The sequence below is a fragment of the Camelus ferus genome, chromosome 6 (genome assembly GCF_009834535.1).
Source record: "Camelus ferus isolate YT-003-E chromosome 6, BCGSAC_Cfer_1.0, whole genome shotgun sequence".
NCBI lineage: Eukaryota > Metazoa > Chordata > Mammalia > Artiodactyla > Camelidae > Camelus > Camelus ferus.
In genome coordinates, this window is record NC_045701.1 from 54070891 (window position 1) to 54091134 (window position 20244).

Genomic DNA, 20244 nt, shown 5'->3' on the forward strand with positions numbered 1-20244 from the left:
TGTATTTGATCATCATTGGTCTATATTCCCTACCCGGCCCCTCCAACCACACACACACACACACAGAAACAAAACCACCTAATGTTGAGTTAGAAATTGTTTTTGTTCAGATAATGGAAAGGAAAATTTTCCTGGGGTGGAATAATTCTAATGGTATTTTTTTTTCCCTTTGGAATTATAACTGCAGTAGGCACACCGAATTCAGTGCTGGAGACAGCCACCGTCCTGTGAAGAGACAGCACCTGTCCCATTCACACAGTGGGAGTGCCATGGAAGGGCCCCTGACCTGGAGCCATCTTACTTTAATAATGGCTTAACACTTGTAAAAGATTTTTAATGGCTACATGAGACATACTTAAATATTAAAGGCCATTCCTCTTGGTTGATTCACAAACCCCAATGAACAGGTCTCCGCCGCTTCCAAGGCTGAAGAAACGTGCCCGGCTTCTCAGGCCAGCGCGGCGAGCGCGAGAAACGAAGCCTGGGACAGAATCGCCGAGGCTCCGCCCTGCGCCCGGGCTGCCAGCCTGAGAAGCCGTCTCCACGGCTCCTCGGCCGCCTCGCGCTGCCCGACTCAGAAGCAACATTTGGGTCTGTGTGATACCCATTTCTAATCCTGCTCTAGGAGAGTTAGGAAGAATGTCACGGAAATGGCAGGAGACCGTCTCCCTCGAATACAAGCGCTTTGCATTCATCGCGGTGCGCTCCATTGGCTCCGGTCCCCCAGCCACAGCGCCGCACTCACAGCCCTACCGGAAGAGCGCTTGGTGCTGCTTCCTAAATTTGAACAGACCGGTGCTCCTGGGTCATCCACGTAAATGGACTTCAGGAAGGACTCACGAGCCTGGTGACTAGGGCTCTGCGCTTTTCCCAAGGCCCTATGATGGAGCGTCACATAGCACGAGACGGGCCTGTACCATCTGGAGATGCTTTAACTTACAGAAGGGTACAGACCTCCTGCGGGGAAGGTATTTTCAAGTAGGGAGCTGAGGCCATGTGAGCCCAGAAGCACTTGGGGTTTGGCAAGCTCTGTGGTATTTTTTAAATATTTGGGGGTACAGCCGAACCCCAAACGGATTTTACGCAAAGCGCCATTTCCCTTTCATTTTCCCAAATTGTGTATATTCTAGGGAAATTTAATCTGTGTACTTTGGAATCACTGAACCCTCATTCATCAAAACATTGCAAGGTAAATACTAGATCTAGGTTCAAGAAATCTCTTGAGCTCTTTGATAAGCAGTTTTTTCCTTTGAACTCGAAAGTCAAGTGTTGCCAGCTTTGAATGAACCCTGAACCCAGAGAGGTACAGAGCTTTTTTCTCACATTATCCCCCAGTCGGTTTGTGGAGTTCACATGTATCCAGTATGAAGCCATGAAGGGGACAAGGCTTCTGGGGGGTAAGGCCCTCAGAAACAGACCTTGGACATTTATGAGCTTTTCTTTTGGGGCCTCCCGGCACCCCTTGGCTCTGCCAGCGTTAGCTCTCTCCTGGTGCAGCCACAGGCCCAGGTCTGTTCCGGCCCTACCTGGTGCTTCTGAACCTTTCAATCCTTTCTTTATTTAAAACTATATCTTATATATAAAACAGATAAACAACAAGGACCCACTACGTAGTACAGGGAATTATATTTAATTTCTTGTAATAACCTATAATGGAAAAGGATCTGAAAAGAAAATATGTATGTATGTATATGTATAACTGAGTCATTTTGCTCTACACCTGAAACTAACATTGTAAGTCAACAGCACTTCAATAAAATTAAAAAAACCCTGTATCTTGTCCATCATGGGGTTTTATGCACTAATTTTTATTTTTAAAACACTGCATTGAAGTATTATTTATTTTGATTACTGAGTTTAGGGGCACCCTCTTAAATTTTGTGCCTTACCCTAGTCCCGGCCTTGTCTTAAACCTGGGACTTCTCTGTCTTCTTCACTCTGTGACTCACAGACATGGGTATGGCATCCAGACAAACAGCCAAACTGCTCCTACCTGGAGGGGTCGGTGCAGGGATGGGGGGCCTGGGAAGGGTTCAGTTCATCCTGAAGCCTGTGTCTTGAATCCATTTGAGGCATCCCAGCATGAAGAGTGGGTGCGCATAGTGGCTGAGAAAGTGCTCTAGCTCAGCCCTGCCTTTGTGTTCAGCTGGACTGTCCCTTCCTGGAGACCAGATGGCCTGTGTCCCGTGTGCCCGGTCATGTGGCCCTTCCCCCATCGTCTGAGTTGGTGCTGAGGCCCTGGCTTTGTAACTGCCCCTTTGTCAGGACGTTCTCTGTACAGTGCAGGGTAAGAACGGAATAGACACTTGCTCCTAGGACATAGCCTTTTCCCCCAAAATGATTATTTCATTTTAATCTCATACAGTTTGAAACATTCTACCCATGCTATTCTTTATCCCAGTGGTACCGAAGGGGAGATCCTGAGCCAAAGGAAAGGGAAGAAATTTGTGTTCACACAGACTATTGTTGTCAAGACTGGGTTTCAATTCAATGTCTTTGTGTTCCTAGGTGATGGCTTAGTTATTATTGTTAGTTATTGCCAGCAGTGATTGAGAATGCCTGACCCCATGCTGAGTATCTTCCTGGGTGCACTGTGTCATGTAATCCTTACAACAGTCTGAGGTTTGAACTACTAGCCCTAATTTACAGACAAGAAAACTGGTGTGTTGAGAAGTTAAATACCCTCCCCAAGATCACCCTGATAGGTAAGAGCGGGATCCAGAACTTCCTAACTCAAAGCTCTGGTTCTGACCCATCCTTCTGTACACCTCCCTCTCCTATAGTCCTTACACTGGAAAACAGTTTCCCCTCCTTTATGGGGCATTCTGACCTCAGAGTCTTTAACATTAAGACACTGGATAAATAGAATGCTTTAATTCTTTCATTAAGGTTTTGATTTCAATGTGTTTTTTCAGATTACAATGAAAAATGCTCAGAGTCGAAATTACAGCAAAGTCACATCATTTTGCTTTTCTACATTGCAGCCTTCACAATGCTTTTCTTCAGTTCAGAAGCCCAGGTTCATTCAAGCAGCTGCTCGTGGGCTGGTGTCTGCAAGTCTATATGGAATTAGACAGACAGCAATTTGCTGTAAAAGTTTTGGGGTCGGGTTGAGGGATGGAAGCCCTAAAGAATTCAGTTTGTCTAGTAACAGAATGTCTGTCTGCTCTCCTTAAAACCCTGGGTCTAGACCTACTGTGTATCCTTTACTGGCTCCCGCTCTGAGCACACTTTGTGAGGAGTTCTCAGCACATTGCCTTCACTTGTTCTCTTCTGGGAGGGCTGTTTCCCTGGCCTCCAAAACTCCACTGAGAGCCTCCCCCAGAGTGTTTCTCCCACCAAGGTCCCAGTCTGTAGATCTGGCCTGTTCCTTGGATATCTGATTTAGAGAACACGGTTCCTTGGGAACTGCCAGGGTCCTGTCCTCACGTGGGACCCTCGCCCCCCACCTCCCACCTTGTGAAATTCCAGTGAGGAGGTTTAAAGAAGGAGCTCTTTAGCTAAGAAGGCAGCTGAATGGGTCTGGGACTGAGAGCACAGCAGCCTGTCCAGGACTAGTTATGTAAGAGAGCCTCCAGCAGAGGACGGGACCTGATTTTCTACAAATAAATAAGGCAGAAAGGCTACACTCACTAGTGCCACAGCTGGGAAGCAACTATGAGCAATGAATTTCTCATGCGAACGAATCCAAGCTCCTTGGAAAACAGATGCTGAGCCCTGGGACTGGCACTGGACCTCCCCTGGCAGGAACGGCAAGGTTCAGTGAGGGAAGGGTATCCGAGACCATGTGTTCATAAACACAGCTGAGGGCCAGCAACCTGCTTTTCTGCCCTGCCTGGGCTGCACTGATGGCCCCCTTCCACGCAGCCTTTCCACCATGATGCAGGCAGACATGCAAGGCTTCTGCAGCCCACGCTCCAGAGAAATAATTAAACAGTTTTTCTTAACCTCTTGAACTTTTCATTTATTATTGCCATCCATTATGTCTACCTTCTCCAATCGCAGAATCCCGAAACTGAGCTCTGGGGTCAAGGGTTTATTGTTTAATGGAGATAGAACATTTTGTAAATTGCACGAAGTCACAATGTTTATAATAGAAGCTTCTGGTGTACTGAATCTTTTCCATTTAACAAACAGTGAGCTTTGACATGTGTTCTTCCTACATAGCAAGAAATTTGGGGTAAGTGCAGTACTGGCATGAACACGTTACCAAATCTTTCCTGTAAACCAAGTGACATCCGCAGTCAAATAAAAACATTCCTTCCACCAAATACCAGGAAATGCTAAAAGTATCACTACTCTTCTAAGGTCATGTTAAAATGAAGTTTTGGCTTTTAGAACACAGAGTAAGGATGAAGAAGGCCAACATTTTTGTCTAATACACATTTGCTGCTACAAGTCCTCAGGGACAAACTCGTGGTTCAAATACGAACATGTGTATGAGGAATTTTTCCTAGGATTTAACCTTCAAATGAAAAGTGTAAATATTTTATGAAAATGTACATATGATAAAAAATACTCCTGTTGTCTCTGTTTTTACTAGAATTTGTACTTTCAAGTCAGAAACAGATTTGCTTAAAACAAAGCAAACATCCTCAAAAATGTACCCAGCCAAGATAACCAATGTATAAATACCTAGGATTAACAAAACATGAATATTCTTCAGTAAAGAAACAAGAATTGGAAGTTTGGAGGAAGTGATAGGAAAGAGTGTCTTAAATTTAAATTTTTAACCCTTTGTTTTGGAGATCTAATCAATATTTTTAAAGGAAACAATGTATGTGTGACACACTCCTGTGTGGTTCTCTTGGGACTTCACTGATCTAATGCTACGTAAAACTTTTTGGACCATAAATATAGCTGATAAGAACCAATGTAAAAAGTGACTTTCACGAGTAATTAGCATATCAATTTTCTTAAGACTCGTAATACAGGATGTATTTTTGGCTTATTTTTATGAGCTCCAAACACATACAATGCTTAAGTTTTCTATTTGGAATGGTCAGGCGGATTTCCCTGAAAAATCCCTCCTTCCCAAGCTGCCCCTTGGAGGGAAAGGCTCACTTAATTTTTCTCACTGTCTTAAGTTTCTAAAATAATTCTATAGTCCTTAATGTTTGTTCCAGTGGACTCACTTGCCTATCTCGGGCCAAACAAGGCCTTTGCAGATACTCAGTCCAGCCATTCCTGATTGACCAGCAGGTGTCACTGTGGGTTTGGGTGGTAACCCAATTGACCACAGAAAAGAATGAGTGATGGGGGGGAGTAATAGGAGGAGAGAAAGAGAAATGTAAACGCTGGTTCTTAGAGGAAGAAAAAGTTAATTAAAAATCCCTATGTTTACACAGACCTTTTCTTTAGGAGCTCAGAGTTCCTTGTACCACTTTCCCAGCTCCTGGAGACCCAGATTTGATGATGCCGAGTTACTCACAGAAGATGACTTCACTGGATAAAACAGCCATAAAGTTGAGCAAAGTTGAGAAGTGCATCCTTGTAGCCTTTTCCTCACCTCTCAGGCCTTAACGTTGTGCTGCGTGGATATACATCTTTCTGAACCACAGGCATGTTTGCTTAACCTCAGAAATGTACAAAGTCTTCCAGCTCTTAGGTAGGTCATCGACTCATGGTCCAGAGTAAGATTTTGACTATCACTAACCTCAGTGGTAAAATAAATTCTGCTGTTTCATTAGTTGAAGGGGCATCTTGGTCTAGAAAGTTGGTTCTTATACCTCCCCCAAATTTGGATTCCCCATTTTCAACAAAGCTAACTTAGTCAAGTCATGTATCTTTCTGAGTACACAGACTTACTTAACAAATAAAATTTCAATTGGTAAAATGAACACATATTTCTTCAACTATCAACTTTAGGAATGAATGGCCAGAAAACCTCCTTGCAGAGAGAGGAATTCACAGCCGGCCTAATTTGAATAACAGGCTGTAAACTGATTTCTATTTTTGGGCTTGATCCATGCTGCTGGTGCACAGAGAAGGCAATTTGTTAAGAGGAGATACACAGCTTGATTTCCCCAAATAAGGCTAAACACATGTGTGAAACATCCTAATTTTAGTCAAGTTCTGAAGAAAACAAAGCAGAAAAGGGTTTTAAGGGAAACAGAAATCTTTCTATGTTCTGGAGTGCGTCTGTGCCCTTGTAATGTTCTAGCATCTTCTCTGTGCTGCCCACCTCAGATCATGGACCACCATCTCATGATGAAGTTATAGGACCTCACTGCTGGAGGTATTACAACCCAGGAGGGTTGAAAACAAAAACAATTTCAGCTCTGTTATGAGCCTCCTGCAGTTTCTACCTGGTTTTAATTCCCTCACCTTTGTGTATATATAAGGTTCCTAATGATAGAATTCTTCTAGTGTTGATTCTAATTAATAATTAAAATAATAAAGTTAAAAAAGAAATGGATTAAATGGACAGGTTCAGAAATATTTAGAAAACTTTATAGAGTATGAATATTTCATTTCCAGCTACCTTAGTTATTCATTCACAAAGATAAATCATTCTGAAGTCAGCTGATGTGATTCCATGAAAAAGAATACAAAGAATGGTTTATAATTCTTAGTAAAAGTGCTTCAGAAAATCCATGCATTTCTATATCTGTCTATCTATCTACCCCTTTCCCCACTCTGAGAAGGCCATTTTATTTGTACATAAAAATGTGTCATTAATGTAAGATCATTTTCTCTGGTGCTCAGAGATTAAGACACTTGCTTCCGATTTCTGGCAGAATGTGTAGGAGTCATAGCAACAGGCACTATAAGCACAAGCAGCTGATGGGTGTGGGGTGAGGAGAAGAGAAAGAAGAAAGAGGGATGTTAAGGTATAAAAATATTTATCCAGGGTAACAGAGCATCAACAGAATCTTCTTTTCAATTAGATGTATACATCTGTGAAGCACGGAATCCTTGGCCATTGGTTTATCCTTTGGAAAAATGCCCACCATTTCCATGACAACTCCTTAGACTGTTAGAAATAATAGTGATCACCATTTCCTCTGAGCCACTCTGCTCTTTGTGTATTGGACCGCTGTCGAACTCTTAATCCCATGTAACTCAGTGTTCTGTGTATGTGTAAGCGTGTGTGCACACAGACTTGTGTGCTTTTGCAACTGAAGTCTAGTTTCTCTAGGACAGGAGTTGCATGTCATAGATCTCGTATCCCTTAAACCTTCTACCTTGACACAAAACATTTGGTAGGACTTCAATGAATCTGTTGAATGGATGAAAATTATAAAGGACGCTTTTGTTTGGCAAGCATCGGTATTATGAGATTACTTTTATGTAGTCCATATAAATAATTCACTTCTTGTGGTTCTATATCCTGATGTGAAAATTACGCATTTACTGTGTTTTCATAGATATTAATGGGAACTATTAAAAACTAGAAATTATTTCTAGGTTGGTGGTCTTAGGCCTCTTATTGAATGAAAAAGACTGGAGGTAAATTTTCATTGTGAAAGGAATAAAACTCTACACATTGCTTTGTTAAAGTTCAGCAGTTTGTGTGCATGGTTGTTCTATTTATTTTATGAGGAACAACAATAGTAACATTATTTTTCTTTAATTTCAGCATTTAATGTGAAAAAGAAAATGGAGTTGAGAATGAAAGGATCGGAGTAACCAGTCTGGCCTTGTGATATTTCCTTTCCTTCACATCAAGTGTTTTGTTTAAAAAGTGTAGCTTAAAAATGAAACTATAAATATGATGACCCAATTACAAAATTTAAAGAAAAAGTGTTATACTTATGTTTTGGAACATCAGGTTTAGTTATTATGAACCAGACGATATTATGTTTCTGTTGGGGAAAATATTTTTAGAAGTTATTCAAAGAATTATAGAGTGAAGCAAATCAAATCATTACTTATACTTTTGTGGGGGGGAGCACTGTAAAAAATGTGCAGAAAAGACTAATGTTTATATATAATGATTTCATTATCATATTTCTACTTTCTTTGTCATCCAGGGTAAACTCTAAGGATATGTCATGAATTCCTGAGCTGCCATAAATCTGTGAATGTCAGACTCTGTGTGTGGGTAAAATGGATAATTTTCTGACCTTTGGTAAGCTTTCACTAGAGCAAAGGAAGTCCCTCCACATAATGTTTCCCTACTACAAAATACTGGCAGGAAGCCAAAGTATGCCCTTTGGCAAACTTCCAGTCTGGATGGCTTTCCTGGAGCTAGAAGATATTCATGAATCTGCCCAGCCCTGGGATTTTTTTTTCTTTTCTTTTTTTTTTCAGAAAGCCTCCGGAAAGACCTTTCCAATGTGCAACCTGCTGAGGGAGATGTGAGAACACATTAATCATGGATTTCTTCAAAAGGAACTTGGGGCTGTCCTGCCCTAACTCAACAGGTCCACCCTCCTGCACAGTGTGAGCCAGCAGACGATCACAAAAATGCTGGCAGATAACCTAGACGTGGATCTAGCTGCAAACTAAGGTTATGATAAAAATAAATGAGAATTTTCTGACCCTTGGAGATGAGATGCAGCCCTGGTTGGTTTTACTTCTGAAGGACAAAACTGCTTAAGCAGTTATAATATGTTAGTAAATATGCTGTTTATTCTTATTTTCCTGAGTTTTATCCCAAATCTCTATTTTTTCCCATCACTGTCTAAAAGTAAATTCATTTTCATTTTAAATCATCACAAGATAGAACTACCTTACACAAGTAACACATGGTTATTCTAGTACTTATCAACCTTAGAAGTTAAATGTATTTCTCTTTTGCTTTTATGTCATCACTTCCCATACTCTCATACAGTTGGTTTGACATCATTTGAAGAATAGTAGAAATTTAGTTATTAGTTGTCTAACAAACTTTTCTGAAAGTTTTCTCTTTCTTAAAGGGGTTTTCAGAGCATGACCTCTCTCTTCCCAACACCAAAAGGAAAAAAAAAAAAAAAAAAAAGAAGTGTTTAGGTAATATTTAAGCCTTTTGGTAGATTTAGTACATTTCAGAATCACCTTGGTGTTATAAACCAATACAATTCCTGATGATTTCACACATGCTTATGAATAATCCCCTATTTTTTGAAAGTGAAAGAACTAAATAAAAACCAGCCAGATCCACAAAAGAATTATTGGCCTAGAATAGATCTACTCCTGGAGAAAACAGAATAAAATTAAGAATTACACTAAAGACTACTAGAGTGTTTTTCTCTTAAGACTCAGCTGTCTGGGTGGTTAAGACTCTCTCAGACGTTTCCAGAAGCTGACTACAGGCCAATAATACCCTGGTGTCATCTCTTGCAGTTCTACAAATTTACTCCATCATCCCGCTCATTCACATGACTTCCTCTTCCTCTGTCCATGACATTCCCTCAGCCTTGAACATCACACTAACTTTATCTAAGCCCAATTCATCCTTCAGAGCCCAGATAAAGGGCACCATCTCCCCAATGCCTTCTACCGTGTCCCCGGTTTAACAGAGCCTCAAATCTCCCAACTCTTGGGGTACCTTGGGTGAGCCCACTGGTAGTGATACATCCTGACTTGCATCAGAATTATCTGTTTGTATGACTTACAACTAGAAGGCAAGTTTCTTGATATTAAAGATCATTTCTCCTTTGTGACTGTATCCCTGCAGTCTTTCGTATAAATTGCTTAACCAGTATTTGTTGAGAGATTAAAATGTGAAATTATCTTAAGTGTTGGCAATGAAATGATCAGATTCCTATTTAAACATAAACAGTCCTGTAGGGAATATGAATTATCGTCTTGTTTCACTCCCTTTAATCGCTAACTGTTCATTTGTTTATTCATGCCTTCAATAAGCGTTTGATTGACTTTTAAGGACAGCACTTACTGAGGGGCTAAAAGGGCTTGACAATAAGTGGAGAAAGACTGCAATTATAATTAAGACAGTAAAACACAAACTTTAAACAACATGAATATTTCTAATAACACATTAGCAAAGAGATGAAGCAGGTGTCTTGCACTCCAATTCCAAACAAGTCTTAATGGTCATCTCAGAACTCCCTGCTGGCTTCTAAGTCTTCCATGAAGACTGCATTACAGTTCAACTTCTCTTGCTACCCAAACCTACCTCTTTCTTCTCGCCCCTTCCTATCTACAGGTGCTGCACTCATAAGCACTTCTTAATAATGTCTTGCATGCCTATTTCTGTCTGAGTCCATTTCCTCAGGCCACCCACCCTGCCTCTCTGTTCCACTCCATGTCTGACTTCACTGTCACTCCCAGTATCAACTGTCCTTCTGCCAGATTCAGCCCTGTTGAACTCCTACCAGTCAGGTAAGATGTAACTTTCCCCAAACCACAATGATGAGGGCTGGCTAGGTGTTCTAAGTTGGAAGGCAAGGGATGAACAACTGAGCAGGAATCACGAGTTCAGCCTGGCAGTGGGCAGAGAAAGTACCAAGTGATAACAAAGGGCACCGTGTTGGGATCAAGGAGGTACACAGGTTAGAAGACACAGTCAGTGAGCCGGACTGTTACTGATAACCCGTGAAGGAAGCTCCGGCCCCAGGGTTGGTAAGCAGTGTAATTTGATAGGTGGGAGGGACTGAAGCGATAGGAAAACGCATTCTAAGGTGGTTGTATCTCTTTGTCTGGAACCAAGTTTGTGACATTACCTAGAGTTAATTCACGAGAGAAGAAATAGTGCGCAGGAGGAGGGGAGATCTGTGGGATGAAGATGGAAAATTAGAAGCCCCCTGTGATTTGCTTAGAAGCCAGTAACGTGGTTCACCTCTCTTGAGGTAAACAGTACCTACAGTTTGACCTTTAGGTACTTGGCTGATCATTTGAAATCACCAATATTCGACTATATTTAGCTCCACAAATTGTAGTAGTTCAATCAATTTATTTGTCGACTGTTTTCCCCTCACTAGAATGTAAATATCATTTTCCTCAACACTGCATCATGGTACCCAGGACAGTGTCTAGCACAGAGCAGGTTCTCAGTACAAGTTTTGGAAAATTAAGAAGCAAATTACTTAGCTCCAAATATTTTTTTGGCCATCATTTACTGTATTCCTTAGGACTCCTTTAATAATAAATTCCAGAATCCTAATTTATATTATTTAAACAAAGAAGGGAATTTATTGGCTCACACAGTTGGAAATTCAAAGGATTTCAGGCATTGGTTTCAGGAACAGCTAGATCCAGGGGCTTGAATAATGTCATAAAAATTTGGTCTCTTGCCTTTGCTCAAGTCTGATTTTCCTCTGTGTTGGCTTTATTCTCAGGCAGGATCCCTTAACTGATGATTCCTAGTAGCCATGGGTTTACAGTCATTAGCTTAGCAAACTCCAGTGAAAATAAAAGTACCTCTTTCCCAATAGCTCAAATCAAAACTCCTAACCTTGAATTTCACAGAATCTCCTTGGGCAGGGCAATATCTGAGGAGGTAGTGAAGGGGATCTCAGGTCCATGTCAGTCATATGGACTGAGAATGGGAGAGATGGTGGTTTCCTGAAGGAGAATCATGGCACGATTACCAAAATAATAATTAAAATAATAGCTAACACGTATTGAGTACTTATCTTCCTTCAACAGCCCTCTAAGGGAAGCACTATTGTTACCTCTACTTTATACCTGAGTGAACTGAAGTATAGAAAGTTTAGGTCACTTGCTCAAAATCACACAGCTGGGAAGATAGGGCCAGGGTTGGAAACATGAACAGTTCAGTTCCCAGCCCATTCCCTTTACCACTACATTCTGCTCCTGAAAAGGACTTTAGGGATAAGGGAAAACATGGATGTCTACGCTACTTTGCTTATTAAGTTACAGAGCCAGTGGTTGGGTAGCATCTAATTTACAATGGCAAATGGAGCATTACTGGATGTTCACTTGTCAGAACGTTGCCAGGGTGACAGTTTTCACTAAGGCGGTCCTAGAAATTGTTCTTGAGCTGCTAAGAAAGTGATTCCCGACCATCACAAAAGCTCTCTTTTTTGATTTCCTCCATATCATTTCCTCCAGCTTGCTGACTTCCACCAACGCAATTTGATTCTGTTTGAAACATATTTAGAGTATCTTCAATGTACTCAAGCAAGAAGGCTCTGTGATTGTTAAAAATATTATCAAATTATATATCTGAGTTACATTATGCTTAGACCCTTTGTAGCTTTGACTTCCAGTACCATCAGGAGATGTCATCATCCACACTCTAGTTGACCCTTTGGGTGCAGGAATTGACTCCCCAGTAAATGTCCCAATGTCCTGTGTCCCTCCATTCCCTACCCATCTCCTTGAGAGTAATTATCGAAGCTTATTTCTAATGAGTAAAGAGTGGCAGAGGCACAGAATGTTCTGTTTTCCCTTAAAAATGGCACATGGTGCTTGGCTGAAACGAGCTCTGGAGAACTGGAGGAAACAGAGGAATGTAAGTGTGTCCACTTAACCCGGGGTGGTGCTTGTCTTTGAGGCAGAATGTCTGATCAACTTTATTTCCTATACAGTGGGAGGGGAGTCAGGAGAAGAATTTAGGTCCAGGTTCTTCCCAGTAAGGCTTCGGCTTGGCTGATGCGTGTACTCATAGCTGTTGGACTGGTGGTTGTAATCTCTCTTCCTCTTTACAGATCAGGATCTTCTACAATTTCTTAATTTCTGTGTTCTCCTGACATTAGCTCTGTCTGGCCCTGGTGCCACCTCTGGGACTCACCATGTCTCAGTAATTCCATTTCAGTTAGTTCAAAGTCATAAGACTTACTCATTCATCCAAAATTATTGATAAGGTCAGTGTTAGATCAATGAATTTCCCTCATCCTACAAACTGTGGCCAGAGGGCTCCTGGATTCTGTGATACTGATGTGGACCTCAGACCAATCCCGCACTAGGGGTGATGGGGAGAGTGCAGTTCAAGGCTGAGTATATGTGTGCAGGAGTTGGGGTGGGATAAAGAAGCACATTAATTATGTCCTCTACATTATCCCAAATTGTTCCTCATTATAAGACAAAGTGATTTCTTAACTGATAAAGCCCCAGGAAAAATACAATGAGAGCTAGTTTTCATGACAACAACCGGTAGATCACACTTAATCCTGAGGCGACATCTGAATTCTCAAAGATAAACTATGGTCATGGAGGGGTTTTCACAACTACAGGTAGTTCATTTTTCACTTCTTTGAAAATGGTAATCCGATGATGCCATACAGACAGCTCTCTGCTATTCAGGACATTGCATCATTCCCAACACCAACCCAAACTGCACAAGAGACTTTCCTGCATTAGGTCATTCAATATAATTTCACAAAATAGAAAAATATAACACAAAAATAATGATTTAAACTGCCAAATCAAAAGCCCTGTTAGTAATGAGGAGGGAGCCATGATTGACAACAATGAAAAAGTCACAGCAAACCAAGTGCTAGTGACTGGCTGTGAGCATTCTCCTGTATCACAGGTGGGCATATGGACCAGTGCCAGCGTTCCGGAGAGCAGTACATGCATATGTGGTGAATATAAGCGTGCGTCTCCCCCGTGGCTCTGTTGTCTATCTCAGATAGAGTCCCCAAGAGAAATTCTCTGCTGTCTAAAAGGGACATATGAGAATATTCAGTGCAACATTACTTATGGTAGCTGGGACTGGTGGCAACCCAGATATCCATTACTAGAAGCAATGGATAAGTAAAAGGTTATGATGCATTCACCTTCATAATATGCAGCAGTTTGCAGTAATAAGCTAGATTTATAGACATTGATAGATCTTAATAAGAGAAGAGAAGAAAAGGTAACAAATTGAAGGAGAGTTGAGTGCAGTATTACTTATGTAAATTAAAACCAGGTACCGCACAAAGGAACACTAAATTCTTCAAGGACACATGGATATCCAAGGACATATAGTAAACAGAGGGGCTGTTAGAGGGGCTGCCTAGGGGAGGGAGAACAGTGGGAAGCAGGACGAGGACAAAGAGGGAAAATAATCAAATTTTAAAGGGGAGGGGTTTGCATGGCCAGATGGTGATCACCACCAACTGAGGAACAAGATAATTCCCCATACTGTACACCTGAGGTCCAAAGAAGAAATTAAGAAATGCAGAAGGGGGAACCCTTAGCTAGGTTAGTAAGGAAACCCACTTCTAACTGGGGGGAGAGCTAGAAGCCAGTGGTCTCCGGCTCTAAGTTCCCCTTTCTCCTGCCCGCAGCACTGACTCTGGGGCTGAGGCTCTCTGGCCCTTGTTCCCCCACCTTTTAGCTGTCTGACACAGAGCGGAGGGAAAGTGGAGGCCACCGACCAGGTTGAGCGACACCTGGCACGGTGATCATGAGACTTGGGGGAAAGGCGAGGAAGTCCTGAGCTGCAACCAGCACTGCATGCAGACAAAGCCCAGCAGGAAGGGGCTCCAATTCTGCCACCTGTGACTATTTCAGACCTTGGTTTCCTCTCTGGAAAAATGAAATGGTCTAATCTCAGCTCTCCCTTCCAGCCCTGGTAGTCCAAGAGTCTCCCTCTCACAAGCTCATCGGTGATGAAAGTGTCGTGCGGAGAGGTGATGCTCAGAACGTGTGCCCCTCTCTTCACTCGGAGCCTAAGGAAGCAGCTCGCTGCCCTCCATGACCCAGTGGCCAAGCGCACACGGGAGCTCGTCCCAGCCGCCTTCCTGTTAGATAGGAGTCGGGCAAACACGTTTGCTCTGATTCTTTAAAATTTTTTCCTTGGAATTCCTCTAAGGAAATGTGATATGCAGAGATAATAGATAAAATTGGCACATTTAAAGATGTCATTCTGAGGGCTGTTTTGTCATTCCTTTGGGTAATTAACTGTGCAGGATCATCTGAAGAATAGGAAATAAGGTACAATTACATTTTGTATAGAAACCATGTAAAAGTAAGCTCCTGTTTTAAAAGGCTCATACTACAAAAAGCAGGAATGTTCTAAAATAAAGTCCTCAATGACTTTTTTATTAGGAAAAAAAGGAACTTCTTTCCCTTTTATTCCTTTCGAATATTTCCATTTTCTCCCCAGGACTTTCACACCTCTGGACTAAGCAGACATGGGCATTTATTATAGAAGCCAAAGCTATTAGGCTGATTAAAATCAGTATTAATATGCATCACCTCCTTTTCTGATGGCCTCAGCTCTAAGCTGCTCCCCTAAAAGGTCAGTGTCCACCTTCACCATTCACAGTGATGGGTTTCACGAGAGGAAGACTGTGGAGGGCTTATACTCAATACACAGTGTGACTGTTGCCCCAGTAGGGAACAAAAATGCATTTCAAACCCCGATGCTGAATTGTATATTTGCATTCTGCCTCATGAAGAAAGACCCACATTCATTTTTCTGAAGGTCTGGGAGCATTTCTTGCAGAATGACAGCACTGTCCACCCCCATGGAATCAGCATTCTATGGTGTGTTGCAGGCTTGCGGTGGTCAGATGGCCTGCTCTTACCCCGAGGAGGATCCACCTCTCTATTGGTGATTACTGCAAAGGACCAGATGTTTTCCTTTAACCTCCTATTGGTTCTAATCTCTCTCAATCTTTGATCCCAGCCCCACTTGAAAGTAACCCCTCATTTAGCTCTTCTTGGGTGGTCCTCAGTGGAGATTTAGTTAATTCTAGCTTCTTGTACAGTCCCCTCCTCATGTGCTGCATAGTAAAATTCTACCTTTCTAATTGCTAAGAGGAAAATTGTTAATCCTTTTGATTCAGGGAGCAGTGTAATAGCCTTAAAATGGGCAACTTAATTGAAAAACTCAGAAATTGCTGACTCCTTGTGGTTGTTCTTTAATAGCATCTCCTTCCCCATTCTTCATTTTTTTTTCAAAATAAAACAAAAATCAAATTTGTTATTTAAAATGTGCTGACAGAAGACGTTCTTCTTGTTATCTCTCTATTCCAAGGTTCTGTCTGGATTTCCTGCATGGTCTCAGGTATTTTATTGGTTGTTACAGATCACCTTAATGGGTTATTATAGAAAATGCTCACCAGAACACAGAAGGGACATGTGACACTGGCTAATAGGAAATAGAAATTCTTCCCATGCCTCCTTTCCCATTATGTAAGAATAAACAACTTAAATTGCTACTCTTAGATTCCAAGGGTTGTCTAGGCTACATATGTCAAGTATCAGTGTGAGTTTTGGAGATTAGGTTATTCTGCACTGCGACTGGTATATGTTAGTATTTTCTTGACTCCATTATCAAAAGCTAACCAAGCAAGTTAATTTTTTGAAAGAGATTTCCAATTTTGCTTTAGGTTCATAAAAGCAAATTCCTTTGAAAAATTCTGGGACTAGAAAGGTTTCTGGGTTCTTGGCATACATCATTGATCTTACTTATGAATAGCGAAAAGGTCAAGGATTTTGCTTATTTGTTTTCCATAGGCACTCTAAATTTTAAAAGATTTGGAGACTTTTAAGGGACTTTTAAGAGACACTTAATTTGTTACAGATGCATTAACATATTGAATTTATGTGAAAGAGTGAAGGCCGGGCAAAGGATACTGGGTTCATTATTTATTAGTGGAGCTAGTCATAACTTCCCTGTTTTAACCAAGTAGTGGTTTGGCCCCTATTCAAGAAGCCATCTCTTAATATTGCTGTCCCCAGCAATTACTGTACGCTGGGAGGGTGGGTGTGCTTTTACTGTACTCAGCTCTGCTGGACTCTAGACTGCGCAGGTCTCATCGTACCTCTGTCTGGGCTGGACGTGATGCCCCTGGCTAATTATCGCAAAGGATGCACTACTCTTGCTTTCTACTCGAAATGAAATCCTAAGTGAAGCCTCCAAATAGTGCGGAGTCTGAGCTCCTTTCCCCATCACATCTCATTTTCCATCATCTCCCCCATGCTTTCTCCATTCCTGGCACGCTGGCCCTTTCTCAGTGCCTCTTGCCATGTTCCCATCCTGCATGGAAAACTATTCCCTCATGGTCACGTGGTTTGCTTGTGTCCTGCTCGGTTTCTGTCTCTCATGACAGACTTCCCTTCCCAACTGTGCCATATACGGTTATAATAGGCTCTCATATTACTATGTTCTTTGTATCACAGTATTAATGTTATATTTATGTCTAATTTGATTGTCTTTCTGCTCCACTATTTTGAGAGCCCCATGAGGGCAGAGATGGGGTTGAGTGTTGTTCTCTCTTATTTCTCCAGTGCTTAGGAACTTGCCTGATAGTAAATGTTCAGTAAGGATCTGTAGAATGAATGAGAGAATGAGTGAATGAATGAATGGCATTAAAGATCATTGACCTGCACCTGACAATTTCACATAGGTCAATGTTTCCATTCTGAAGCTCATACTTTTGGGTGTCTCTGCATCTCCTCTAATGTACTGTTGAAATTCTAGAGGGTGAAGACTGGCTTTCCTTCTCTGTGACAACTTTCTCTTGCTCAGTCCAATCCCAGACAGTGGTGGGGTTGGAGGAAACAGGACCACCCCTACGGGACTGTAGAACAGAGAACCCAATAACACATGCCCTTCTTCCTGTACAGAGAGATGTATTTAAATTAAACAAGTGGAGAAGAAACAGAAAAGGTGAAGGCAGCCTGAGAGATATGTGGGGGGCTATGTGAGTATGTGCACCTTGGTTCACAACTCATCGGAATCTCAAGGCTAAGTTAGTCCATAAAAAGCCTTGGTTTTTTCTGAGCACCAGCCTGCAGTGGACACCTTCCTGCTTTATCCCCAGAGGGAAGAGCATATGCCCTGCCTTCACTGGAATCTTAACATAACTGTCAGAATCATATGGCATTAGCCATGCAAACCATAAGTGCTTTATCTGGGAATGATATAACCCACAATGGAAAAACTCAACTTGACCATGCCATGTTTCAGTTGCCTGTCCTTCCTTTTATCCTCAGACTTGGTCTCAGGGAGCTTCTGCCGCTTTATAGCTTTTTTGAATTACGTCCCAATTCTGAGGCCCTCTTTGTGGTCCTTGGGGGCCCGGACCACATTGGCTGCACCCAAAGGACAGGTGCTGCTAAGCCACTTGCATTTAAATAATTTTTCATCATGCTGGGATTTCCTATCAGATTATCTCTAGCAGAATCCAAAGTCTGTCTTTCAAATTAGTCTTTACTCTAGGAAAAGAAGCTAGAATTCAGCATTAAAACTAGTTTTATAAAGTTTTCCTACTTATTTTTCTCTTATTTTGTGTGTTCAAATTTTTTCTTTAAAATTGTGTTCCTGAGTGATTTAAAGCAAGAATCCAGTTTTACTATGTCTTCTACTCACAGTTGTCTGCACAGAATTTATGCTGCTGCACTGAATAAGACAAACTTTGCCATTTTTAATGAGAAAAGTTCATCTTTCTGCTGGTGACTATCAAGGGCAATGTAATTTTATCAAGTTATTTCTTCTCTATCCGTTGCTTGTCAAATTTAGAAACAAAAATTGGAAAATCACACACTTTCCAAATGAGTCCCTTTGGTAAATAGAACCTTAGCTCTGTTTTACCACACTGCATATGACAGAGCTTTTAGAAAGCATTTAAACATAGGTATTAATGTATCTCAAAGACTGGAACTATTGATTTATAAAGTTAGGTGTGAATAAAATTTAAAGATAAATAGTGTATCATTAAACAGTGAAATAATATTATTTTGATTCATACTTGACAATTTTTGAAAGAATGTTAAGCTCTTGTATAAATATATGGCCTCCCCAGCTGTTCAAATAGTATGATTAATTAAATGGATTCTGTCTGAAAACCAACACTGGCTCTTGTTCTCAAGTTGCAAATATATCCAATGTAAAAGGAAATGGAAACGTATTTCTCTGGTATCTACTGCATTTGAGGTAAAGAATTAATATTGTTGAAATTCCAAAGTATTCCTTAGCATGTATGTATGTATGTGTTTGTGGTGTGTGCATGTGGGTGTGTATTGTATGTTTTTTTAATGGCAGGAAACTTCACCTATAAGGAACTCGGCTATTTGACAATCTCATCAATCCAGAATAAAGCCAAGAATCTGTTAAAAGCCAACCAAAGAGACTTCTTAGAAGCCCAGACAGAGGTGATCAAAGTCCATTCACTACCTGTCATGCAAAAGTCATAGACGTTTAGTTAGAATATTACCATTTAGAATTTTAGCACAAGTTAAATAACTAGCCTGGAGGGTACAAAGCCGGAAGGAGTTGCTGAAGCAGACTGCAGAGGTGGACTGGGACAGGAGAGTGGAAGGACTTAATTCAGTACACATTGGGTAGCCAACGAGAGTTAATGAGTAGGAAGGAGACATTAGCAGACATGTTCTGTAGGAAAAATAATCTAAGTGTGCAGAGTATATTTCAGAGGCTGGAAATCAAAGGCAGTTATACTATTTCATTAGTCCAGAGACCAAAGCATTAAGCCCAGATGAGCCAGGGTATGGAGAGAAAAGTAAAGTCTTAAGAAATATTACAAAGTAGAGTAAAGAGGACTTGGGAATAGTTTTGGTTGAGAGAAAAATCAAAAAAGGTGACTTGAACAACTTGAGTCTATGATAGTAAAACGGTGCTACTGGCAGCATGAAGAAACACAGGAGGAAGAACAGGTTTGGGTGGCAGTGAAGGAAGGTGGTAAATTCAAGTCTGTAACTTGAAGTATAAGCAGAATAGCCAAGAGGAGATGTCTCACAGGAGCTGCAAATGCAGAGCTGGACTGTCTCTAAGACAAGGCACAAAAGCAAAAACTGTAATAGCTAATGGTTACTGAGCACTTATGTAGGCATAAGACACTCTCCTACACAATTTCATGTGTTTAATATTCACAACTCTCCCCTGAGGTCAATACTATTTTTAATTCATTTAAAAATGTACTTTTTATAAATTACAAATATAAAAGTAATAATATAATAGTTGTAAAAAAATTCAAACCAGAAATAGACAAGAAAAGTCAAAAGAAAGACTAAAAGACTACAAGTTTTTAAGTTTTTTTTCTCTAAATAATGTTGATAGCAAATTAGAAACAATTTTTAAAAAGTCACATACTTTAACAGGAAATTAATGGCTGCATCGAAAAGGAAAAACAAGAAGTAGAAAAAGAACCAAAACAAATAAACATGACACTACCAACAACAACGACAAAACGCAGAAAACTTACACCAATCTTGGGCATTTTAGGAGAGAAACAGTCTTTCTCCCTTTACTAAGTTCTTGGGTTCCAACTCTGTAATAGCCCAGTAGATAACTGATTTTAACATGATACCAAGAAAAAAGTTAAAAGATAGTTCAGGTAATCATTTAGGAAGGCAGAAAAAATTAGCTCCTATTATAGTTAAAATAATAAAAGATCTTTTGCACAACAGATTGAATTGTAATATAATCAATAAAGC

General features: G+C 40.9%; 1 pseudogene; it reads left to right on the forward strand.

Moving 5' to 3' along the window:
• The first annotated feature begins 639 nt into the window (after positions 1-639).
• The window catches only part of LOC102512858, a 66409-nt pseudogene continuing 46804 nt past the window's right edge, over positions 640-20244 (forward strand).